Genomic DNA, 27851 nt, shown 5'->3' with positions numbered 1-27851 from the left:
GAGGATATTTTACAATTCTTAACTTCTGAAAAGTCCTATGATAATCAAATCATTGAAGAAGATGAGCATGACTCCCAAATGAAAGAAACACCTCAAGAAAATGCAATTCCTAAGCCTGTAGTAAAGCTAGAAGATCTTTATGATATTAAAGACAGGTTTAAACCTGTAATTAATGCAAAGCTCCAAAGCTCTACCCTAAGGTTTGAATTGATAAATTTAGGTACTGAGCAAGCTCCTCAAAATATCAATTTAGGATTAGGACTTTCTTCAGACGAAAAGGAGGCATTTATTAAACTGTTAAGAAAAAATAAACAAATTTTTGCTTGGAAATACGATGATTTGAAGACTTATGACACATCTATTATCCAACATACCATTCCAATGCTTCCCGATCAAAAACCGATCCAGCAGAAGTTAAGAAAAATACACCCAAACTTAGAAAGCCAGATAAAGTCGGAACTTAACAAACTCCTGAAAGCCAAGATTATTTTTCCAGTCCGACACTCAAACTGGGTCTCTAATATGGTGCCAGTCAGAAAGAAAAATGGCGACATTCGAATTTGTATTGATTTCAGAAACTTGAACAAAGCAAGCTTGAAAGACAATTTCCCATTGCCTACTATGGAGCAAATACTTCAATCAGTGGCAGGCTCTGAATTGATGTCCTTTCTAGATGGTTTCTCAGGATACAACCAAGTCCTGGTTCATCCTGATGACCAGCTTAAAACTACATTTAGAACAAAGTGGGGAACATATGCATATCAGAAAATGCCTTTTGGACTTATAAATGCAGGAGCGACATTCCAAAGAGCTATGGATACAGCTTTTAGAGGGTTGATTAATAAAACAGTAGTCATCTATCTAGACGACATAACTGTATTCTCTAAAGAAAGGTCTAATCATTTGCATGACTTAAGCCAAATTTTTCAACGCTGCAAAAGATATGGTATTTCTCTGAACCCTAAAAAGTCATTCTTTGCTCTTGATCAAGGGAAGCTCTTGGGTTTTATCGTGTCCAAAGATGGCATTTATATTGATCCTGATCGGATCAAAGAAATCTCTGAAATCCCATTCCCTCACAATAAAAAATCGATGCAGTCATTTTTAGGCCAGATCAATTTTGTTAAAAGATTTGTTCCAGATTTTTCTCAAATTATTTTGCCACTTCAAACAATGATTAAGAAGAATTCAGTCTTTAAGTGGGGATCAGCAGAAAAGGAAGCTTTTGATCTAATCAAGCAATCAATAATCAATGCCCCAGCCTTAAATACTCCAAATTTTTCCAATCATTTTACATTGTATACCATTGCATCCGACTTATCTTATGCTGCAGTACTCACGCAACTAAATGATCATAATTTGGAAGCACCCATCTCATTCTTTAGCTCAAATCTTCAGGGTGCCGAATTGAATTACTCCGACGTAGAAAAACAAGCCTTTGCTGTATTTAAAGCAGTCAAACATTATAGACCCTTCCTTCTGAAAACCCACACAAAAGTTATAGTTCCTTTCCCAGCGGTAAGGCAACTACTAATTCAAAAAGAACTGGGTGAAAAAAGGGTGAATTGGGTCACAGCGCTTCAAGAGTATGACTTAGAAATTAGGCCAGCAAAGATTGTTAGGGGTCAAGGTTTTTGCAGGATATTGGCAGGAGCATCCAACATTCCTGAATCAAGTGATACAGATCAAGCTGAAGAAATCAATCAGATAAGTGTTACTGATTCTGAATCTCAATATGCAGATTTAATCTTTTATTTAAAGAATGGTTATGCACCTCCAAATCTGTCTTACAAGAACAAAAGGGCCATCAGGTTAAAAGCGAAGAGTTTTACAATTATTGATGATGTGCTTTTTAAGAAGAATTATGATTCTATTTTATTAAGATGCCTTGAGAAACCTGAAGCCCAAAAGGTTTTGCAGGAGTTACATGATGGACTAGCTGGAGGACATTTTGGAGCTGATACAACAGCTCACAAAATTATTCATGCTGGATATTATTGGCCCACTCTGTTTAGAGATGCCCACGAGTATGTAAGGAAATGCTTCAATTGCCAAACTTCTAGTGGAAGACAACGTAAATCAGCTTTCCCTCTGCAACCAGTCAACATTGAACAACCATTTGAGCAATGGGGATTGGATATCATTGGGGAGATTACTCCACCGTCTTCCAAACAACATAGGTATATCCTTACTGCTACTGACTATTTTACTAAGTGGGTGGAGGCCATCCCTTTGAAGACAGCAAATTCTGAAGCAATCATTGAATTCATAGATCAATTCATCATTACCAGGTTTGGTGTCCCAAATGCTCTTGTTTTTGATAATGCTTCTTATTTCTCAGGCAATGCTGTGTTTGATTTCGCTATTAAAAGAGGATTTAAGCTAAAGTATTCTGCTAATTACTATCCCCAGGGTAATGGTCTAGCAGAATCTACTAATAAGAATTTGATCAAAATTATTAAGCGAACTATCGAACAAAATCATAGAAACTGGCACAAATCCTTAGTGTTTGCATTATGGGCTGATAGGATAACACAGAAAGCTTCTATAGGAACCTCTCCGTTCAATCTTGTGTATGGAAAAGAAGCAGTACTACCCACCAATCTTGTTCTTCCTTCTCTAGCCCTGGTGCAGTTTATTGAGGAAAATCCTTCCTCTTCTATTCAGCTTAGACATGACCAAATTCTAAAATTAGAAGAGGAAAGAGAAAAAGCTAGAGTTACTCATGCCAAACATCAGCAAGTCATCAAAGCAGCTTTTGATTCAGTCTCATCCAGTTCAAAACAATTCCAAGTCGGTGATTTAGTTCTGAAATGGGACAAATCCCATGAGGACAAGGGCAAACACACCAAGTTCCAGAAGATGTGGCTTGGACCATTTCAGATCTGTGAAAAGGTGGGCCATTCGACCTTTATATTGCAAGATTTATCAGGTTTAAGAGATTCTCTCTCTGTTAATGGCCTTATCTTGAAGAAATTCTTTAATTGAGGAGGTAACCCCTTCTCCTTTCATTTTGGTAGGATTTTATAGTTTGTAGGATTTTTTAGAAAATAAGGTTGTGAGATATCTTCCATTGACCTTTTGCTATGTTTGAAAAGTTGTCCCACAAAAGTAGTATGAATATTTGCTTTTAAAATAATAGAACTCTTAACCAAAAGGGATAATTCCTAAGAAATTAGGTATCATTGTATTCTGAAACCACAGTTCAAGTTTTGTGAGCTCCTCTCAAAACATAGAAGTATTGTAAATCATTTTCTGTTTTCAAATTGGTCTCAAAAGGTTATCAATATTAAGATAGAAGCTAATCCAATTTCAGCATCCTCAACTCTTAACCTGTCATCCATTTGCTCTTAAGGAGAAGATTGTTCATCCCATTCACTAAAGTTTATGATTACTCAGAGTGTAATTCTAAAATATAAGATATTAAAGATAAGAGGTCTTATTTCAAGCCTGCTTACCATGTTCATAGGGAAATAGTTCAACTGACATTACCAATACTGCATACCAAAACAGGGTAATGGCTTGAAATTGCAAGACAATGGGTCTCATCACGAGCCAGCTTGTTCAGTTAGATTACTACCAGTGAATGGCATTGTCAATAGCTGGCTACCAAACCAGGACAATGGCTTTTCATCCTATCAACAACAGAAAAAAGAAATGAAATACAAAATATGAAAACATATTTTGAATTCATTCTATTAATCACACTCTTAATTGGATGGAACAATGAACAATAATTTGGTTAAAAGGTATCCCTGTCGAAACTATAAACGTTTGCTGGCAGCAGAGGCTCTACCTATGACAGATAGGTTTACTATAAAAGCTGATTTGGAAAGGTTTTCTGTTTTACCATTATAAACCAATAAAGGCTCATTTAAAATTTAGAATGTATTTATTTTCTTAGAAAGGGGAGGAAGTTAACAAAATAGTTTCATTTTATTCAGAATGCATATATATCTAGTTATATTAGAATTTTCCCCTTTTGATTGAAACTCTATTTTGAAAAAGCTTAAGTATTTTTATCATTTCCAGAGATAACTGGTTCTTCCAGCGAATCGCCAATTGTTGTGCTCTACAACAACCCCCCATTTCATATCATTTTTATTTATAAATATTAACATATGAAATGGGTCCCTTTAAAGTTTAATTGGTATCAATACTTTTATTGTTCAAAAAGGTCCGATAATCAAATGAACTCATTTTATAAAACCCTTTTGAAAAACCCATTTAAAGAAATAAAGCAAATCTTTGTCATTGCGATAAAGCGATCGCAAGATCGCATATCGCAATGACATAAGAAATATAAATAAGCGGCACATTGATTTCCGCCGATGCGATATCGCAATCGGCGATCGGCAATACTTCATGCACACTTTAAAGCGCCCCATGCCATTAGCCCTGATGCGATGCGAAATCAGTGATCAGATATCGGCGATAATCTTTACTTAAGTCTTAATGCGCTCAAAGCTTTTCCCCCCGATGCGATGCAATCGGCAGTCGGCAATCGGCAATATCCAATGCACATCATTAAGGCGCACAGGTCATACCCCCGATGCGATCCGATATCGCTATCGGCGATTGGCGATACACTATATATGCACTTTATAATCCTCATTCTCCCGACGCGATGCGATAAAGCGCAGTTTTCAATAAAAAAGCCGTTAAGTGATGGGATATCACAATTCATTCATATTTAAAGCTTGATCGGTTAAGCAGTCATTTACCTGCACTCAACCGCCAAAATGCCCACTGCAAGCTTAAGTTAATCATTCAGCCGAATAACGCTATAATGGGCATTTAAGGGATGACAGGTTTTAAACGGCCAATTAATGAGATCATAAGTCTTAAAATCTTCCCATGGATTGTGTCCGCGCCCATTTTAAAGGCTAATCCATTATTACACACCTATTCATATGTTCTCATCTCTTGCAAGTTTTCATTGCTATCTCTCTGTATTATGCACATTTGCCTCTCTGTGCAGAATCCATCCGAAAGAGAAAACTCAAACAAAATGGGGAAGAAATCTAAGAAGACCACGGGCGCTTCCACTACACCAGTTGCAGGACAAGCTGCCGTAGACAAGAAGAAGGGCTTAATTTCTGATACTACGTGTACGGGTCTCACCAGAGTCACTTGGCAAGGCACTTACAATTTGGAAGAGGGCTGGCCCTCTTTTCCCTTGAGATGTGGTGTTTATACGCTGCATGATCTCAAACATGCAGAAAAGGAAGCCACAAAGATTCAATCCTTAACTCTAGCCACTATCCCAAATAGGCCATATGATCCAAAGAAAGTTGCCTATACTACATTAGAACAGGCCAAATTGACAAAGTTTGAGCATAAGGAAGATATGTTTGACGACCTGTTCATTGCGACCGAATCAATAGGCTAGGCTAGAGAACTCACTAGGATGAAATACAATGATGAGGGGTTGACTGAGTTCAATAAACTTAGAGAACAAAGGTTGCAAACTCTGCCTCTAGATTTACTAGCAACAACCCCAGCGACATCATCAAGTGAGTCTGCTTGGCAACAGTCAAAGGAACCTCCTGTTATAACAAAAGATCATAAGAAGGAGCAAGAGGAAAAGCAGAGGAGAGAACAAGAAGAATGGCAGAGAAAAGAGAAAGAGGAACAGCAAAAGAAAGAAAATGAAGAAAGACAGAGGAAAGAAAAAGATGAACAAATGAAGAAAGAGCATGAGGAAAGGCAACAGAGGGAACAAGAGGAGCAGCAAAAGAAAGAGCAGGAAAAAGAGCGGAAGGAGTCCCAAGCCGAAAAGGAGAAACAGACCACCACTGATGTTAATGTGGACACTACCATAGATCCCAAATTGCTCCAGGAATGGCAGCAGTTTCATTCCATCATCAGTGGCTTGGAATGTTCAAAAGATACAGACACTTCCAAGACAAATGACACACAGGACATCACTTCACCTCAGGTTCTAAGTGGAACCAGCGGCCCACCCATTTCTAAGGATGTTGAGATAATTCCAAAGGACCCCTCCGATCAAATCATTCTCCAGGTAGAAGATATTCCTCCCCTGGATGTTTTCTACAGCCCGAGGCATAGAGCAGTTGTAAAGCGATCAAGGAAAAGACGAAGGACTGATAAACCTTCTATCTTTCCAGAGCAAACAGTCACAGGTAATGTAGTATGGAAGGAGGAATTGAACCCCTCCGATGACCTAACAAAGCTGTCACAGAATGCGGGAGCCTATTCCGCAACGATAATCGACAAGGCATCGGAGGTAAGTCTTCTATTGAAGACTAAAGACCAAGAAATTTTTTCATTGCAGGCAGAGTTGGCCGAATCAAAGCAGAAGGCAGCGCAAGCAGAGGAGCAGTTGCTGGCACAACGACAAATGAACAATCAATTAACTCAGCAATTGCAGGCAGAAAAGCAAAGAATCGACCAAAGCACGATCCAGAAACAGAAGGAATTGTCGGAAGCATTGGCACAATTAAGAGCAGCGAATGAGCAAATGATGAAAGCAAAGGATGAGCAAATCGCTCAATTGGCATCGCAGCTCGAAAAAGCAAAGGGCACTTCACAAGTGGCAGAATTCAGAACAGAAGCATCACTAATCAACAGTGCATTGATATCCCAGATTAGGCTCCTGTGTCAACAAATCGCTGAGGCAGAGCCATTGTGTGAGCTAACGACATCCATAAATCAGCAGGTAGAGAAGGCCAGAAATGAGTTAGACCAGGCCGAAGAGATCATAACTGGATATCTTGACTGGCAAGATTCTGATCAAGGGAGAGAAGCAAATTTGCCCAAGATTTCAGAAACATATAAAGACATACTTTTCACAGAATGGCACACTCAGGTGATGAAAGCAGAAAGGGCAGCTTCAAGGTGTAAATCAACTTCCAGCAATCTGGTTGATCTAGTTAACAACACTCTCTACTTAGCAAATATGATTTCCCAATGTACACCAGGAAAGATGACAACAACAAATACATTGGAACAATCATGCTATCCTGATTTAGAGGAGAAAGGAAGATTAATCGCTGGGATTAATACTTTAACTATGGATGCATATTGGCTTTTCCTGATTAAGCCGCACACACAGCGAGCCGCCCTTAAGTGTTTAACAGATGCAATCGGGTGTATAATTCCCGATATTCAGGATGCCACCTATGCCGCATAGCTCAGTTCGCGCCTCAACAAACCTCCTGAAGTAGAGCCAATGCTTGCGATAAGTCAGCTCAGATTCAAAGGAAAGTAGCCGACTTGATGAATCATGCTCCCGCTTGCCAGATCGCATGACAAAAATAGGATCAAAAGTTATTGATACCGATTAAGTAGGATTTCTGTTTATTAGATATTTAGATTAGTTTAGTATTTATAGACCCTTTCGTTGTTTTGGAAAGGGTCGTAAAGTTTTGTAACAGACTTAAAAGACTGAAGTTTGCACTACTGTGCTTCAGTCAATATTCTTTTATGAAACTGGGCCAATTGTTCTTAATTTAACAAGGAAGCTTCTTTATGCAATTGTGCACTATTGTCGTTGTTGAGAATGTTTTTGCGTTGAAGGAAGAACTACAAATAGCGATTGATATTTGGAAGTGTCAAGCAGCTCATATGGTATTTCTATCTATGTCTGAATTCATTCCTGTTATGTGAATTGTTATTTGATTATTCTCGCTATTGTTGATTATATGCATGCGTTGTAACAGCAAATCTTTATTCATTCCACTATCGGATGTTTTATGATGTGCCTTTTCTTTAAATCATGTATATGTCAATGATATAAATGATAAAGTGTGGTACTATCGCCTTAATCGCTTTGCTTAACTATTTAGGCACAGCAATCTTGAATGAATTAATATCTATGTCTTAAAGATGGAGTCATCTATATGCCTGTCTTTAGACACAGACCATCAAACGCTACGCTTTAGAGCTCAATAAGTCCCCGGGATAGATCGTAGTTATTATATTCTTGCTGATAGTTTTAGTTATTCGCTTACCGCTAGCATACTCTATAAGTCATTCATTCATCCCGTTTATCTATTTTTGGGAAACTGGTCCCACTATCCCCAGTCGGAGCCACTATTCCAAACGGAAAAGGAGCTGTACTAAGGTCCGGACCGGGTGGTTTCCCCAATGTTGTTGCAGCGATTTTCGAGGCATCAACAGGTTATTAACCAAATCATTTAGTGCAAAATGATTTGTAAACATTTTAAAGTGTGACCCCAACAAATAATGTCTAAAAATCTGCAAAGCATACACTATGGTCAATCCTTCCCTTTCTGTAGTGGTGTAATTATTTTGTGCTTTAGATAAATTCCTACTTTTAAAATCTATAGGATGATCAATCTCTCCTACACTAGGTTAGGCTAGTACCACTCCCAAATCTATACAAGTGGCATCCACATGGACATGAAATTTCTTATTCCAATTAGGGAACACTATTATAGGTGCAACTACCATTCTTTCTTTTAATATTTCAAGGCTCTTCTAACATTCATTATTCCACTGAAAAGTTACATAATTTTTCAACAATTTCTCCATAGACACAGTAATGTGAGAATACCCCTTGATGAACTTCCTGTAATACCCTGTATCTCCCAACGTAGTGCAAAGCTATCTTACGATCTTAGGTGGAGGCAAGTTCACAATTATAGCAATCTTAACAGGGTCCACCATTAGTCCTTTCTTGAAAACAGTATGTCCCAACAATATGCCAAAAGGTAAACAAAATATGCACTTCTTTAGGTTCAAATAGATCTGAGATTGTCTACATGTGTCAAGCATAAGTATTAAACTTCCAATATGTTTTCTTAGCAATCCAAATATTGTCCAATCATCAAAATATACCTCTAAAAACTTTTGAATGTATTATTTAAAAGCTATGACCACCACCCTAGAAAATATATCAAGAGAATTTTTCAATCCAAAAGGCATTACTGTGTATTATATGAGCCTCATTATGAAGAAATGGTGGTCTTATGCTGATCTTCAGGTGGAATCCTAATCTAATGATAACCTGAGAATCCATCTGTAAATGAATAAGCTCCCTGACCTCCTACATTTTCTAGCACTTCATCCATGAAAGGGGTAGGGAAGGGATCATGCAAACATGCATCATTCAACTTTCTCAAATCAACACAGATTCTAATTTCTCCTTGGGTCTTCTTCGTTTGCACCACCATAGGACTCACCCATTCTAATTCTTCTACAGGTTCAATAATTTCTACTGCTATCATCTTATCCAGTTCTACTTTCACTTTCTCCTTATAATTTGGGTTCAACCTGTAAGATCTTTACTTGACTGGCTTCACATCAGGATTAAGTGAAATCTTCATGACTCCTCTATCTCCTATTATACCCTTCATTTCTAAAAACTTAATTGGAAATAGCTCTTGGTACTGATGAAGTAACTTTGTAACTTCATTGACTCTCTCTTCATCCTAGTAGTTTCCTATTGTTGTAAACTTGGGTTCCGTTATGTTTGGAATATCTAACTCAGGTCCATTTAATTTGTGGTATCCTTCTGATTCTGTTATGTCGATGTTGCAAGGATCTTCTTCTTCATCTATACTGAGGTTATAGCATTCCAGTGCATTTTTGATCTGTGCAACCCAATCAGGTTGCTGCCATGTCAGTGGGGTTACATTTTCAAAGATCCTCCTCTTGACTGTCGAAGGGCCAAATCTATGTATAGACAATCATTATCAAAGCTAAATGTTAATATGAAGCCATCAACCATGTTTTCCCAGTTCACGGTACCATGTCGAAGCTCTGTTTCTAGGTACCAGTTCTTAGGGACTGTCTTTAATGTATGGATGAATCCATGTACCCATTTTGGTTGTTGAATCTCCTTCCATGATGTAATACATAACTGGATATGATCCCTAGGATTAGTTTCACCATCATATTTCATCTCCATCTTTGTATTTATCTGTCGAAATCTTATCCATGTCAATCTTCGACATTCCTTCCAACCTCCTATATTCTTCTTGTGTGCACCCCACCATCTAGCAAGAGTAGCTTTCAGGGCTATATCCAAGGCTAACATCATTTGATTTTCTGGAACTTTTTCTTCATAAGCATCAAGAAAAAATATTTACATCACCTAAACCATCATAAGAAGGCAGGTTACATACCCCAGATTTCATACAACGAATTGATTTGGTAATTCTTGCACAGTCCCTTGTAGATACTTTATGCAGCCTATTCTTCTAGTTTTCCAACTCTTCTTCTGAGTCTAAAGTACAAGAACTATCACATTCCCAACTCAACTTTCCCTCTGCAGTAGGGTTAAAAAAATCCTATTCCTTTGTTATCATTTGATAGATATTGTCTATGTCAGTTGCGCGGTATTCTTCTTTGACTAGTTATGTATATCTTACTCCTTTTGATGGATCCAAGGGAACAATTACTCTCATACTGTTTCCTTCAAATATCATTTGTCTCTTCTTCAGATTAATTATATCCATATTTCTTGATTTTAGACTTTTGTTATCCATACTGATTTTGATAAATTCTTTCGGATTAATCACATCATGAGTTTTTGGCCGATGTTTCGAACCATCTAATGTGGTTCATCTTCAGGATGAAAAAATCATTCAGTCAGAAAGTTTAAATAGCAAGGATGCATCTGTTCTAGAGTTAGCCGTTAGGAAATCGCTGTTAGGAATTAGCCGTTAAAAAATTAGTTGAATACATTTATTATTATTTTGTTATGTTTTATTTTAATTTATTAATATTTTTAATTAAAATAATATTGAATTAAAATTAGTTAGATTAATTTAATAATAATATAATAAGAATTGACTATTTGTAAATATATAATTAAAAATAAGTTTAATATGGTTATTATTAAAAATGAATAATATTCAACAATTATATTTAAATATTATTATATTAAAATATTGGATAATATTTTAATAGGGAGGTTAAAGAGGATATATATTGCAATATAAAAGTAAAAATAATCAATTATTGGTCCGTGGCGGCGCTTCAATCGGTACCTACCTTTCGGCTCTACGATACCTGTCTCGGTGGCCCACTGCTCTGATCAGCTGTGTTCCGGGGTCCTCCATCGCACCTATCGGGTGTCTGCGAAGCACCGTATAGGGTTTTTGGCGGTCCTTTTTTCCGGGCGGCTCTTCTGAGCGGTTTTGCTCTGTTTACCTTTGGACTCTTGACAGCGCGGCGGACCGGGGGAGTTTTATTTGGACTTGGGCTTTTCTTGAGCTGCGCCGCGGCACGGGTGAGCGGATTTTGTTGGGTTTTTAGATACTCCCTGTGGGGGCGAGGTGGCTGCCCTAGCCGCCTCTGCCCCCGGTTTCGACCTGTCTCTGCTTTGTTGGGACCCGATGGGTTCCCTTGCTGAGGCTTTGGGTCTTTTTTTGGCTGTTTGCTGGTTATCCTCTGCAGTTTATATGGAGCGTTGAGGGATCTGAGATGTGGAGTCTGTCTCTGCATCGATTCGTGCCGCTTTCATCATGGCTGTACCTGGATATTTTCTTCCAGCTTCTAAGGTTGTATGGGTGGTATCTTCCCTTGGTTCCTTCGGTTTCAGGAGCAGAGTTTGAGGGGGTGGAGGAGGCCTCCATTTCGTGCCTCTCCTCCTATCATGGCGGCCATTTCGATTTTACTGCTCATTACTCAGGAGCTTTTGTTTATTTTCTGTTTTTTTGTATGGGATGGGTTGGGGTATCCTCCTGCTGGGGTTTACACACCCATTTACTTGCTACCCTCTCTGAGGGCTTTTCGGCATACTTCTCTTGAAGTTATGCTTTTGTAAGTGGTTTACCCACACTACAGCATATGCGTTCAGCATCTACAACATGTAATTTTCTGACTTAATGAAGATTACGAATTCTCTTTCTTCGGAAAAAAAAAAAAAAAATCAATTATTAATTATTATATTTATTTTAAAAAAAATATATGAAAAGAGGGCATGGATCCAACTTCTACTTAACTTCCAACCACTGTCCTTGTTAAGATTAATAACATGCTTTTCAATTTCAATGGCTTCTCAAAGCTTCCTATGATGGAAGTGATTAATCCTGGCGATGACCCAAGAATCCTCGATGCAAACATGGTGATTGGATTTCACTGCATGTTTAGCTAAAGCTGAGGATAAGAGTTAAATGCCTAGTCAATTCCAAGTAATGTAGGATAAGAGTTACTGTCATCAACAATCTCTATTACTTCAAAATCAGCAGTAGTGCACACTCTTTCAATATTCACTGTGACACTTGGTAGTATTCCTAGAGGGAATATATTTTGCTAATTTTCCATCCTTAACTGAATAGGTGACCATTGTATCTTTTTCTTACCCATTAATTCTCATGTATGCTTTGTCAAGACATTAGAATCAGATCCTAGATCCAGAATAATTTGATCCATCTCATATTCTCCTATCTAAACACTAAGCCTCATTTCTTTTCCAGTTCTTTTCTGTTGATGCAAATTATTAACTGCGCACATCTCACTTCGCGATGTTTCTTTGGATGCACATGAATATATTAACTCCTAAAGCCCTTTTACAACTTTTTGATCCCTTAGAAATTTCATACAAGTATGTAGAAAAGACTTTAAAATACCTACTTGATTGGCTGAATCCTAGTCTTGTGTCGGAGCTCTATCCTATGTCGATGCTCGATCTTGTGTCAAAGCTCAATCTTGTGTCGAAGCTGATGATATGTCGCAGTTACTTTTTTTATTTGGATGTGCACTAGAGGTTGAAGCTCCAACACCCATAAAACTTATCTTTTCTTCCATAAATACTTCTTTCTTCTTATGAATATAAAAAACATGTGCTTTCTCAAAAGTCTTTTTGACCCATGTAGTTTCAGATTCCTTCTTTTCATCTACTTTATCTGATCCAGTTGGCTCCAGACACATGAAGAAATCCAAGAGGACTAAAAAAGGGTCAAAAATCAAAGTGATTAGAATGTTGTCAAACCAAGACCAGAGCGTAGATCTCGTCGTCCTGATCGCAACGGTGTAAATGGTTCGTCAATCCGAGCTCGTATGGAGGAGATAGAGCTCTTTAAAGATTGACACAACAGGGGAAAAGAGGGGCCCACAGTGTGCCACATGGCATCCCAGTAAGCATGTGGGACCCACATGGCAGCCCATCAGCCATTGACACATGGCACCCTTTCATTGATTTCTTTACTCCTGCAAAAAGACAAAAAATAATATTAAAAATTCCATATAAAAACAAAAATTATAAAAAGACAAAACAAAAATAATATGTTTTAAAAACCATATAAATAAAAAAAATTCATAACCATATTACAAAAAAGAAATGTATATGGAAAAATCCCAACGAATATCATGAAATTTCGTATGGTTATTAAAAGTATGAATGTTGGTGGTTATTAGTCCCTGCCTTCAGCATAGCAGGGACTATAGTGATTGATAGGCAAGGATCTAGTATTAAATGGATTTCACCAACTCATGCATTTGATGTTTTAACCAATGTTTAAAAAAAAAATACTATGCCAAACCAAATTTTATCCAAACTTTATGTTTGTACCTCTTATTGCTCGAGAGACTGTATGATTTTTATAAAACTTAGGATTACTATGTATGATTTTTGATAAAATTTGAAAAATACATTTCTTCAAAAATGTTATATATAAAAGTTTCAAAGCTAGATATAAGTTTCAATCCGTAAAATCTCGAACTTTCCACTGCCCTGAATTTTATGACATCTTGATTTCATGTTTTACACCTGGCAAGGATGCCTTCACGTCTTCATTTATTCAAGTGAAGGCTTTGCTTTGCCTTCTTGACCTTGAACCCCTGGTAGCTGCAGGGGATGTCTAGTCCCTCACTTATCGAGGGAATGAGTGATGCTTTGTTCTGCCCCTTATATGACGAGTGAGGAATGATTTTTTCGTCCCCCTATATGTAAGAGAACATCGTGGTATGGTAGAAAACTCCACAGATTTGCTTCGTCCAATGCAGTTGAAATGGAGAAATGGGAAGTTGAGTGCACCAGATTCATGATGGGAAAATTAAGCATGCTAATAAATTTCAGAGCAGAATTAGTAAGTGAATTCAATTTACTTTCTCTATATCTGTATCTATTTATCTTTTTCTGTGTGCTTGATAAATAATCATTCATTCACCCATTTTAGCGATTCTTCCTAAAGATGACCATTGTTGACAAGAAAAACCCAAAGAAATAATCCAGATTTAACCATTGATATTGCAAGACATATTCTCATACACCATTTTTTTTCAAGTCTTTTATGAAAAAATGACTGACCAAAAAAGATGGGAGTTTTGCATCAGTTTTAATTGTGTATTTAATTTTAATTTGTGAACTATTATGATGGCTATGAATCACGTTTAAAAGTGGATAATGAAAATCCAATCCCAGATACTCAGTCATTAAATACACCATTGTGTTAACCACACTTTGGGGAGTTTTAGTTACTTAAATGGTGATTGATTCAACAAGATATGCGCTCATTGACTATAGTTCCTCATTTTATGAAGGATTTATAGAGAACTTTGGGGTGAGAATTTGTAGTGTTGGTGAATGCAGATGGATATGGTAGTATTTACATTTCTGACGCATTTATACATTAATAGTTGGTTTAAGGGTCAAATAGCTCTTTTATGCAAATATTCATAACCACAATTTGTGGATTTGAAAAACTACTAAATAGTCTAATTTGGTATTTATCATGAGACTCAAACACTACATGAAGAAGAGATTTCAAAGATGGGTTGTTGAGATACCATGTGGAAAAAAAGGAGACAAAATAACAATTCTCAAGACCATGTAATGGAGGTCTTGGCTACTTCTTATCCTGTTTTGTTTCTTATTCTATTTTGTTTATAGGAAATGTTTTGCACAATTAAAAACTATGTTATATCTTGAAGAAGTTCTTCAAATTTTACAATTCTTGCAGGAGAAAGGACCATAGAAACCCTAAGACCGTTTGCCTCTATTGTTTAAAAAGATGCATATTCTTGTAAAATTTCAGTGTCTGGAATCTCACCCATTTGAGCGATTCAAATGTCCTAAAGATAAGAATTCTTGATAAGAAAAACATAGAATATTCCAAATTGAATGATCGATATTTCAAGAATGACTGGCCACAAAAAAAATCTTAATACGAGAACTTATTCCTTTTTGTAAAACAATTAAATGTTACTCTTAGAAATTCAGATTAAAAAAAAAAACCTGGAAAATAAATGACTACATGAAGCTTAAAAAATCCCAAAATAGAAAGGTGACTAGTCAAACCAGGTAGAAGTACCTAGATTTTCTAAGGTTGAACCCTAGTTGCCACTTCCTCAAGCAAAGACCTGAAATAGGTAGGCTCTTTTCCTAGTTACTCCAATCCTATTCAATTTATTTTATATTATAATTCCTCAAGCAAAGACGACTTGAAACAGGTAGGCTCTTTACCTAGTTATTCCACTCCTCTTCAATTTATCTTTTATTATGCTAAACTGACAACAAATCCATCCAATGCAGGAAGATGATGTAGTGTCGATCTACTGGGGCCAATGCACTGAGATAAGAAGGATGGTCAAGTATCATTTACAAAAGAAGAAAAGGGGACACATGTGGCTTGCATGCAAGCCTGGGAGTCCACAATTTTCCCAAATTTGTTTATATATATATATATATATATATATTTTTTTTTTTAATTTATTAATTTTTTTATTTCAAATTTCAATATAAAATAATTATCTATAGCATACCTTACTTAGCAAGTAAGCACCAGTTGTAACCCTTGCATGCAGCATAGGATATCGACCCAAAGCCATGGAAACCCCAACGATCACTAAGTTATCTGATTTGGGCCAAGCCCATGGCATGTGCTCTTCAATAGCATTCAATCTCTCCAAAGATACCAATAGAATGGTATAACCTCAAGGACATATTATTATTCGGATCAAAGAGATTGAATTCCATATCCATAAGGGGCCTGGTCTATAGCATTGGTTTCAGTCAATCAACACCTTCAAATGAAGCTTGCATTTGTTAGCACATTCAAGCTATACCCTAGACCTTGCCCACAAGTGGAGGAACATTCTGCCAAGAAGTTAGCAGAGGTTACTGTTAGGAAAATCATCTCCTTATATTCCATGCTTTAGGCCATCAAGAAAAGGAGGCGGGGAATACTTACATTGCAAGGCATGGCTCCTAGTAAGGCCTTGAAAGTCATGTTCTGGGTGAATACTATAAGGCCTATAAAGATCCTCTTTGAATGTGAATTCTTCCTTCATTTGAGAATAAGACCTTGAAAGGGCCTCCTAAACCCTTATTTCATGAAAGATGGGTGATTAAGTAAAAGTACATTTTGCTTCTTGATGCAGGAATAAGTAGAGAATTTCCTCCCTTTTGGGGCTCACTTGCATCGATGAACAACTTTCCACCATATCCCACTTTTATCTTTTAGTCACTGAACAACTTTCCACCATAACCCGCTTTTATCTTTTCCTTCTCTTTTCTTAACAACACGACATGCATCAAATATAATTAATTTCTATCCAACACGTTGAGTCTTAGACAGAGCAAGGTGACATGTGAGGACAAGATACATTCATTTTTCCAAGGATGATTTCACTATTTTTATATGGCAATGCAATTTTTGCTTTATTGATAATGTTAACTTGCTTTTGTGATTCAAATATATAATGGATTTAGACCAAAATGAAGAATCGACAATGCAAACTAACAGATAAAAAGGAGAAGAAGAGTAATTTTTATTAATGATGTTAACTTAATTTTGTGAGTCAATTAGAGAAGGGATTTTGACCAAATTGCACATTTGACAATGGAAAACTCGTGGATACAAAAGAGAAAGAAGTGCTTCTCCAGAAAGCTTGCACTCATAGGGCAACTGCTTCTTAGCAAACATGCATGATAGATGTTGGACAAGTGGTCACAATATGGGTGCACAAATTTATTTATAATTGATCAATTACTGATGTCGTGGTGTGCTTATTTTATCTGCATCCCATAGACAAGTAGGTGAGATTTCAATGAGGGAAGCAAGTTTTATATCTCATCAAATTGTGGCACTAGTCTGTATTCTCTTTCTCTCACATTAAATATTAAAAATATTAAATTAGTTTAGGTGGAGATGTGTTGATAGTTGTATGTTCCTTTGTAGACAATCGCGAGAATAGAGCTCTGTTTGAGAAACACTACCAAAAGACAACACCTCGAGCTCTTTAGGCATGAGTTTGGTATGCAAACAATTCCTCCATTCTAATGAATCTTCATATATGTCTTAGTTTAGTAAATTAAACTAACAATTTTGTATAGAAATTTGTTGATTTTGGAGTGAGCGCATAGCTCAATCTCCTTCAACAACAGTTAGATTGAAAGAATGTTACAATCCCATCTTCATGTTGATGTGGGTGAATATTTTGCAAGAATACTTCTTACATTTTGCTGTATTTTGTTTGAATCCCTATTATCATTCCTTGCCAGACTTTGATCTTGTTTATTGAACACAAGAAGTGCCAATTACCCTACTGCATTATTTACTGCCCCTATTGCATCATTTGCATCATTAAACTTTTGTATGTCTTATTGTTAGAAAGCTCAGAGAGCATATCAGGATCGAAGCTAAGCCACTGAAGTTTTTCATGAGAATGGATCAAACTCAGGTTAGGCTGGAGTTTTCCCCTAAGACAATACACTCCCTCAGAATTCTAGTGTTATGTGGTGGAGGAAAAGGAGTCTAATTCTTCAGATGTCTAGTACACTGCCAAATTTCACTTGGTCAACATAATTTACTGTGGGTAATGTTGGGTTTGGTTTGCTGTTGTTACAGTGACTCTATTAACTTTTAATGAATTGATGTCAAAGAGTAGAAAATAGGTAGCAATTAAAGTGAATAAATGTAAAATGATTTATATAAGCAGTTAACTAACAATAGACATGTATATAAAATAAGAAGGTTTATTTTGGCGTAAATTATGAAGGTTTATTTTAACTTAAGATTAGATACAAAGGATGCATAATACAAATATATTGAATACTTATTTAGAATAACAGTAATGTAGATATATTGAAAACCTAGTTAGAATAGGTTCCTTACACTTCATGCTATTTTTTAAGGTTAAAATTGACTTAGTAAATTATTTCATTAATTTATATGTTATTTCATTTACCTCACTTAGTGTATGGTTACCACCTTATTCTGCTGTAATTTCTTCCATTGTTTCCTTCATGTATAATTCATCATGCATACCAAGATTAAAAAAATAAATGATATTCTAAAAAAGCATCAGCCCCGTCCAATTTGAATCTAGGTATCCTCAGGTACCACATTTACCATTTCACCATTAACGAAATTTTAATCTGCATTATCAAATTCTCCTGTGAAATTGGCAGGGACTACCACTACTTGCAGTCCTTGTTAAAAGTATGGTTATATCATAACCACCCATATTTAAACTTACACACCCCAACACCCCAATGTAATGCCATATATAATGGTCCAACCAAACATTAATTCAACCATAACGTATCGCATTAAATCCACCAACAATTAATTAAACACTCAAACGGTTATGTGCGCCAAACAAAACGAATTGCCACATTTATAAAAAAACAATTAAATCCGTCGAAAATTAATTAAAGACTCGAACGGTTATGTGTGCCAAACAAAAAAAATTGCCACATTTATAAAAAAGCAAAAGATCAATTTTGGAGGTGGAGGGATTCAAAACCTTAACCTTCGCCTCCTTAATCTCCTCTGCCACCATTGGACCACGAGGCAAACCGTTGATAGCTCTACCTGAAAGAATGTATTTAAACATTCGTTTCATTTGCAGGGAGGGGTGGCGGAATGGAGAGCGACTAAGGGCGTCCAATGCAGAAATGTGAGTAACAAAACCATTAGTGGAACCCTGACACAAATGCCGAGGTGGAACTATGACATGCTTTTCGAGACAATTTTTTAATCGCAGGTAGAACCATGATCTTGGAAAAACACAGGCGGAACCATGATTGAGCCAAATTTTCAGGAGGGCGAAATTTTGCCAGTGTCCAAATTAGACAAACTCTATGTCGATCTTACACCTCTCAGCAACACAAACCTAATGGCATAGTCAAAATTTTGATCTGAACAATGGATCTTTAGATGACCTGGAGGAGGGAATCTTTGAGGAATCTAGGGGGAATCTAAAATATTCCAATAGCCCCAGATTCTCACTTTGTTAGAATTCAGAAATTTGACAGTTGATTTTACACTATTTGATGCCACAAATCTGATGGTGTAATCAGATTTCCCATTTGAACATTCTATTTTTTGACCACTTTTCAAAGTGGAGTGCAGGTATCAACATTCAATGTGTGAGCAGTCATTCCATGAGATTTGACACCACAAGATTGATGGTACAACCAGCTTCAGCAGTTTGACATCCTTTTCTTTAGATGGCCCCAGGATGTGAGGTATATGTAATGTGTTCATGTACTTCTTTTTGTTATGAGATGCATTGCTCTGCATAGATCCCTATTTGATGTTTGATGTGGGATCTTGTTTCTTACTTATTTCATGATTCTTGCTTGATGTGATGCAGAATCATTTGTGGGATGTAATTGTTGCCATGATTTGTCATGTTTTGTTTAAGATCCCTTTGTCGTTATGTTGATGGGATACTCATGTGTTGCCATATATATTTGCATTGAGATCCCTTTTATGCCATGTTGGCAGGATGCTCATTATCATCATGCATGAGTTTAGGTCATACTGATAGGAGTCCTTTTTGAATGAGAGTTCCTACAACAGAACATCTCTTGGAGCCACTCTTGCGTGAGGGCATTTTCCTTGTATGATAGCGACGTCACCATGTATGTACATCATCACTATTGACAGCACTTAATGCAGCGGCCTACACCATCTTGACACTGGGGCCCGGAGACGTAGTCCCTCTTGGATGAACTCTATTATCAACGTCTTGTGTTTTATGTTGCTGATTCTTGTCATGTTCCTTCTTATTTAAAACATTCATTTATGTTCCTTTATGCTAATTTTAATGAAATTCTAATCACATCACGAAAGAAAAATATCTTGGTTAAATCCGGGAGTTGAGTCAACTTGGATCATTATCACTACCATTCGCAGCTCCACTTCTAGTGAAAATACTAATTCAAGGTTCGTCGATCCTCCTTTTAGCAGTCATCATTTGGATATTCTGTGTTAGTTGCTGGTTCATTTTTTCTTGCGTCTTCCCCATAAGTACATGACATTCTTAAACTACATGCTCAAAGGATTTACAATACTTACATGTCATTGTAGGATTCTGGCAGTGTCTCGCAAAATGTCATGGTTGGATGCAATTATAAAATATCTTTTCCACGCCCTTGATAGGCTCAACCACCTCGACCTCTTCCTTGGTAACCTCCTTGACCAACGCATTGTCCATTGCCCTCATGTCCATGTTCATCTGCTTGCATTCTATAAGTGTCAGTACCGCGTTCCATCATTAGTTCGTAAGCTCGAAAATTGATTTTATCATGTCCTACTGATTTACATAATTTGCAATATAGATTCCTTAGAGTCCGTACATATTTTTGTAATAAGTAACAGTCCTCTGATCAATGTTGGCCTCTAGTATTACATATCTCACATTGTAGGCTAGATCCTGCATTTAAGGGATTGAGTGCTCCACTATCCATCTAATCTCTGAAGATAGGGCACTGTTCTTTAGAACGTCCCTTTGATTTTCACTTCATACACCATACTTCTTCTCTAACTTATTTTATTTTCTTAATGTCTTGTAACTATAGGGTTAGGTTCTCCAACTGATTCTGAATGTGTTGCATGCCTGCATTAGTATCTCCTATAGGCGAAGCTTCCAATTTCATCGCAAGCTTTAGCATTAATGAGCCTCATCATTGGGTAACTATATGGACCTTAATACACCTACAATATTATTAAAATCAACTCTTCTCATAATTCCTTACATATTTTAATTGTATTTTGCTTAATGAGATGAGTAAAAGTAAGATGTTATGTCTAGTGGTCTAATGTGCATTGATTGTAGGTTTTTGAGAGCAAATCATGGCAATTTTAGCTAATTAAGGGCAGAAAATCGAATGAGACAAGGAGGAGAGATTATAGGAGGATTATAGGAGAAAGATCCTCCTCATTTAATCCTCACTCATTCGAATATTCCTCAATCAAATCACACTAGCTTGAAGTTGCAAGCAGCCGAGTCATGGAGATCATGGGTAGCCGAGCCAGTGACAGATAAGAGCCAGTTCATCTTGAGTTTGGGAGCCAAGCCTCCCTAGATTTAAGGAAGTTGTTGGAGACTTCAATTGTATAAATAAGGAGGCCTAGATCCTCATTAGGATTCATATTTTTTATGTAAGAGCACTAAGCATTTTCAAGTTCAAGTTTTGTGGAAAAACATTGTTATGTAATTTTTCTGATATGATAATGAGAATGAGCATTTCCTTGATCTAGCACTGAGTTGACTCAGAGGGCTAAAGCTCTTGGGTTAGGGCCCAACCCTAGCAGCAAAGGCTCCTCTTCTTGTACTTGTATGCTTAGGTTATTTCATATATTAATTGTTGAATTGGTTTTAGCATTGTTTCATTACAAGTAGTTGTGAATTTGATTAGTTTGCTTCCATTTGTGCATTGCTTTAGTAGTAGCTTAAAAAGATAAAGGAATACCAAAAAGGCTGATAGCAGGTGGATTTGGCCTCACTCCCCCCTTCAGGGACCATGGTTTGAGGAAACACTCCTATTCAGCCCCAAAAAGAGAGAATTCTGATTTCTTATGGAATTTAGGGTTTTCTGCTACTTAGGCCAACATCTTTTTAGTTTTCAAGAATAGGATTCAATTTTCATTTCTGATATCTTCAGACTTGTATTAGATCTCATAGTGTTTCACAATAGTCTGCAAGTATTTCCATGCATGAACTAGGCAACTAGATAATCAAATTTTGTTTTCTTAAGTTGATTGAAAATCTTTCTTATTTGACATGATTCATGGATAAATACCAGTGATTGATGCATTGTAGGAGTTTGAATAGTGCAGGGATATCTCATGACCATCAACCCCAACCTAACCTCATCCATCCATGATCACCAAAATCCACTAAGTCCCTCAACCAATTCATCATTCCATAAGAACAACTTTCCAGGTTTGTTGAGCAAATCCAACCATCTTATAAACTCTGTTTTGAGCTCTGAAGAAGACCTAGTCACTCCCTTGCTTTTATTTCTCCCACCATTCACCTTCCCTAAGCCTTATACCAACTTCCAAATCACTCCTATTTCTCTCGGCTGGATCTTGTAGGAATATAGGGGATCCTGTAGGAGCATTAGGACATCCTATAGGAAGCATTAAGATATCCTGTAGGACGACCTGTAGTGGCCTGTTTTGAGTCCGATTTGTGGGGAAAAGCATCCAAGAATATAGGAGAAGACCCCTAATTTCCTCCCAAACCATCTAACCTTTCACCACCATCTCTAACCCACCTGTCACATCACCAAGAAGGATTTAGCATTCATATTTTCACACAAAAAAGGACAAAAAGAAAAAAGAGTTATTGTGTTCATTTATATGCATAGCAGTAGAATGTTTTGTTATTTCAGATTGCATGCTTAGTATAGTTAGGATTACACACATGTTAACTTAGAATTCCTTTGAAGAAAAACCTCTTTTCAATTAGTTAGATGAGTGGTGTTTTTAAGCATTTGATTTTAGTCTTTCCTTACTACAGTAGATAATATTTCAGTGTTCCCAATTAGTGCAAAATTCCTCTTTCCTCATTGGTAATCAAGTTTCTTCTGAATTAATAGAAAGCTGGTTTGAGAAACCATAGTGGTCTATCGGCAGCTCAATAGTGACAAAGAGTGGACCCATCGCATGTTCTTGTGTATACAACACCGTCATCGCCAAGTTTGTACAAAACCTGGGTTGATAAAGTAAAGTTGGTAGCTTCAAGAGTTGCAACATTCTTGCTGCAATACTGGTGCTCATCACTTTTTGGCGCCATTGCCGGGGAGGTGTCTGAGTAAGATGTGATTTCTGCTTTCTTTCTTCCATTTCTTATCTCTGACATTCTGCTATTAGCTTCATTTCTGCAAAAGTAATTGTAAATTGGTTTTCTTTCTTTTCCATTCTGCAAGTGAGATTTCATTCAATAGTTAGTTTCCATTTAGTTTGTTATTTCAATTATGCAATTAGTCTCAAATCTTGAAAAAAAACACAAAACAAAACAAAAACACTTCTTTCATGCCTTGTAGGAATAGGGATAACTTAGGAAAATTTCTACCAAATACCCCCACCACTTCAAACAACCAACCTTCCCTCTTCTTTAGTGGCTATGAATTTGAGGACTCCTTAGGCAAACAACTAGAGATTTTTAAAGAGCCTACAGGGGGAGAAGAAGAAGGATAATCCATTCCAACTGACCTAATGGCTGAAAATAGAAATGGCAAAGGAGACAGAGAAATAATTGAGGGTGCTTTTCCCATCAGAGAAAGTAATGGGGATACCAAGATGAAAAACATAAGCCCCTCTGCTCTTCCTCATTTCCATGGCTTGACCTCAGAAGATCCAAATACTTTCTTGTTTGAGTTCGCTTTCCTATACAGAACTTATGATTACACCACTAATGATCAGAAGTTGAAATTATTCCCATCCACTCTCAAGGATGCAGCTTTGCGCGGGTTCATGGGTTTACCTGGGGATAGCATCACAACTTGGGCTTAGATGAAGCAAGCCTTCAACAACAAGTATCGAGACTACTGCAGGTCCAAAGACACTAAAGAGGAAATTTTTAGGATGACCTTGGGGCATGATGAATCCTTAGAGGATTATGAAGAAAGATTCCAGCTTAGCTACAAAAGGTCTAGGTTCACACTTGATCCTGAGTCTCTGAAGCTAGTCCTGCTCCGAGGGGTAAGGGAAGATCTTCTGGATACCCTAAACCTACTAGCAGGAGGTGACATCTACCAGCTACCCTATGAAGATATCAAGAATGTCTTTAAGAACCATTCTAGTGCAACTAGGAAAAAGGTAGGGGTAGTCAACTAATGGCCAACTCATCCTCTTCGAACACATCCATAAAAGGTGAAATTGGAAATATGCTGGAATATTTCAAGAGTGAAATGCTACAAATCCTTGCCCTACAGATGGACACTATGCACATCAAGAGGAAGTAGGAGGAAGCAGAGATATCATTAACCATATTCTCCCTTGATGCACAAGGTGGCACCCTAGGAATGAATGCCCATTAAACCTGATAGAAATCTTCTCGGCCTATGAAGAAAACCATGCCACAGACAAGTGTCCTTCTCTACCTCGACTAAAATCTGTGTAGCAGGGAACTGAAGGGGTGACTGAACAACTTTGCTACATAAATCAAAAAAGACCTCATGGGCCTAGACCATCCTAGCAGGGCATGCAAGGGTCATCCTATGCATATTACAACCCTAACCAGAACACATCCATTCCCTCTTGGGGCCCCCTTCTCATCCCTCCTGGTCTACACCTTCTCCTTGGTCTTTTGCACCTCAGTACCATTCCCAGCCAACCAACTAGTCATTTCAGCCATATACTCTACCACAGCCTCAGTGGAATGCACCACCCCAGGGGTGGAGGCCCCCATACAACAATGCTCTAGCTTTATTTCCTTCATCTCCTACTCAACCACAACTTTTACACCCTGCTCCACCTAAACAACCTCAGATGCCTGCCTAGCCAAATTCGAACCCAAACAATAGATAGGCATAGCAAGTATACAATGGAGAGACATCCTACCCTGCTTATGCTATGGAGATTCAAGAAATCAAACTAAGGTCTTCAAGACTACTCTTGGACAACCAACCTCCATCTCCACGTAGGGAGAGTGAGGATGAAAGAGAGGAAAGTATGCCTAGATTGAATCCACCACCCTTTCCCGAGAGATTAACATAGCCAGTATAGCCTACCCCATAAGAGAATGAACTTCTGGGTGAATTGAAAAATCTATGTGTCAAAATTCCACTTCTCCAAGCCATTAAGGATGTACCTATTTACAACAAACTAATTAAAGAGAGGTGTTCCAAACATCCAGGGAGGTGACAAAGAGACACCCCTACTATTAATGTCATTGGACAACTGTCCGACTTAATGATGGGGCATGTAATTTTTCCAAAGTATTTAGACCCTGGAAGCCTTGTAGTAGATATGCACATCAATGCCACCATTTTCCCACACACCTTGATTGATCTTGGGGATGCCATTAATGTAATGAATAAGGACAACATGCTCAATCTCAATCTCTAGGGTTCATTAAGAAAGACCACAATAGTCTTGCAGCTTGCAGATCGTTCCACAGTAGCCCCTGAGGGGATTGTTGAGGATGTGATGGTCTCCATCGACTCCTGGGAGTACCCTGCAAACTTCCTAGTTCTCCAGCCTAAGGCCAAGCTTAGTGGTTATCCTCTCATACTTGGGAGACCCTGGTTAGCCACTACCAATGCCTACATTAGCTGCAGGGTTGGAAATATGACTATAAAAAATGGGCATCTGTCCAAGCAGTTGGTCTTGTACCCTCCTACTTAGCCATCTTTAGAACATGACTTACCTTTATGGCTAGAAGAGGAGGAGGAAGATGAGATCTACTACGCCCAACTCTATACCCTAGACTCTGCCAAGGGAGGAGGACAACCAGATTAAGATGATTTGATTGAACACATACTCCAAAATCCAACTCCCAGCACCTTGTCCTTAGAGGAAGTAGTAAAGGAAACCAAGAACAACCATCAGATTGATCTATGCTTAGCTGATTCAAACCCTACTTGTGTCAAAACAATAGAATTCGGCCCTGAGAGAACTTTGAAAATCAACCCCTCTCTTTATGTACACCAAGAAGAAGAGTTGTGCAACATGCTAAGGAAGCATCTGGATGCCTTTGCCTAGAGTTACAAAGAAATAAAGGGAGTGCACCCTTCAGTGTGTACTCACCACATTTATATCAAAGAAGGCTGCAAACCAGTCCAACAACCCCAAAGGAGAATGAATCTAGCTCTCAAGGATATAGTCAAAGAAGAGCAGCAAAAGCTACTGGATGCAGGATTCATTTACCCTATCTCAGATAGTGAGTGGGTTTCTCCTTTAGTGTTGGTTCCAAAGAAAAATGGGAAGTGGAGGATTTGTGTCAATTACATAGAGTTAAACAAAGCAACAAAGAAGGACCATTTCCCTCTACGTTTAATTGACCAAGTGTTAGATGGCATGGTAGGGAAAATGTTTTTCTCTTTCCTAGATGCGTTCAGTGGGTACAATCAAATCCAGATCAGCCCATAGGACCAGGATAAAACCACGTTCACCTATCCTTGGGGTACCTTCACCTATAGGGTCCTTCCTTTTGGCCTATTCAATGCCCCTGCCACTTTCTAGAGGGTAACCCTGAGTATCTTTGCCTAGCTAGTCCATGATGTAGTAGAAATTTATATGGATGATTTTACACCTATGGGTGTGATTTCCAGGAGGATCTGTCCAACTTGGGTAAGGTGTTGAACAAATGCATTGAAATGAACTTGTCCCTTAGTCCTGAAAAATGTGGTTTCTTGATGACTACAGGGACTATTCTAGGTCATTCGATACCCCAAAAAGGACTGCAGGTGGACCCAAATAAGATAGCCATCATCGAAAGGGTCCCACCTCCGCAAAAACAGAGGGATGTTAGAAGTTTTCTAGGTTTAGATGGATACTATAGGAGGTTTATAAAAGAATTCAGCAAGTTATCTTCCCCTTTATTTGGGTTATTGACCAAAGACTCTGAATTTTTATGGTCAGAAAACTGTCAAGAGGCCTTGGACACCTTGAAGGACAAGTTGACCACTGCAACTATTCTTTGAGGCCCAAATTGGGACCTTCCTTTCCACATACATGTTGATGTCTCTCACAAAGCCATAGAAGCAGCTCTAGGCCAGATAGATGACAAGCTACCTTATGCCATTTACTTCATCAATAAGAATCTGTCAAAAGCCAAACTGAACTACATAGTGACTGAAAAAGATCTCCTAGTTGTTGTCCATTCATTGAACAAATTTAGGCATTACATTACAGGTTACCAAACATTTGTACATACTGACCATGCTGCAACTAAATACTTGATGAATAAACCTGATGTAAATGCATGGATTATTAGATGGTTACTTTTATTGCAACAATTTGATTTAACTATTATTGATAAGCCTGGCAAGGAGAATGTTGTTGCAGATTTTTTATCTAGATTGACTTTGCCTGCAGGGGAGGAAGGAATGGTTGATGATCAGTTACCAGATGAACACTTATTCGCCATTTCAATTCTCTCTCCATGGTTTGCTAACATAGAAAATTACTTGGTGTCTACACAGTTTCCACCAAATTTGTCCTCCAAGGAAAAGAGCAAGATTGTGAGGAAGAGTACCCCATTCACTTGGATTGGGGGCAACCTCTTCAAACTAGGCCCAGATCAAATTCTGAGAAGATGTGTCAGGGAGGAGGAAGTATTTGACATCCTTCTGACCTATCATGATGGGCCTTGTGGAGGTCACTTTGCAGCCAAAAGGACAACATTCAAGGTGTTACAAGCTGGTTATTACTGGCCCACTCTTCACTAGGATGTGAAGAGGTATACTAGTCAGTGTGATCGGTGGCAAAGGATGGTGAAACCTACCCCAAGGGTTGAAATTCCTCTGCAACCTCAAGTTACTTTCAAGCCATTTGACAAGTGGGGCATGGATTTCATTAGACCTAATGACCCTCCATCCAAGCACAAACAACACATCATTGTGTGAATTGACTATTTAACCAAGTGGGCTAAAGCCAATGCCATCAAATCAACAACAGAGAAAGTGGTTGAGTTCTTGAGGGAAGATGTATTTTATAAGTTTGGGT

Source organism: Pinus tabuliformis, chromosome 9, assembly GCF_031772625.1.
Source record: "Pinus tabuliformis cultivar Carrire ecotype Pingquan chromosome 9, CPIR1, whole genome shotgun sequence".
NCBI classification, from domain to species: domain Eukaryota; kingdom Viridiplantae; phylum Streptophyta; class Pinopsida; order Pinales; family Pinaceae; genus Pinus; species Pinus tabuliformis.
Note: the sequence above shows the minus strand (reverse complement) of the source record.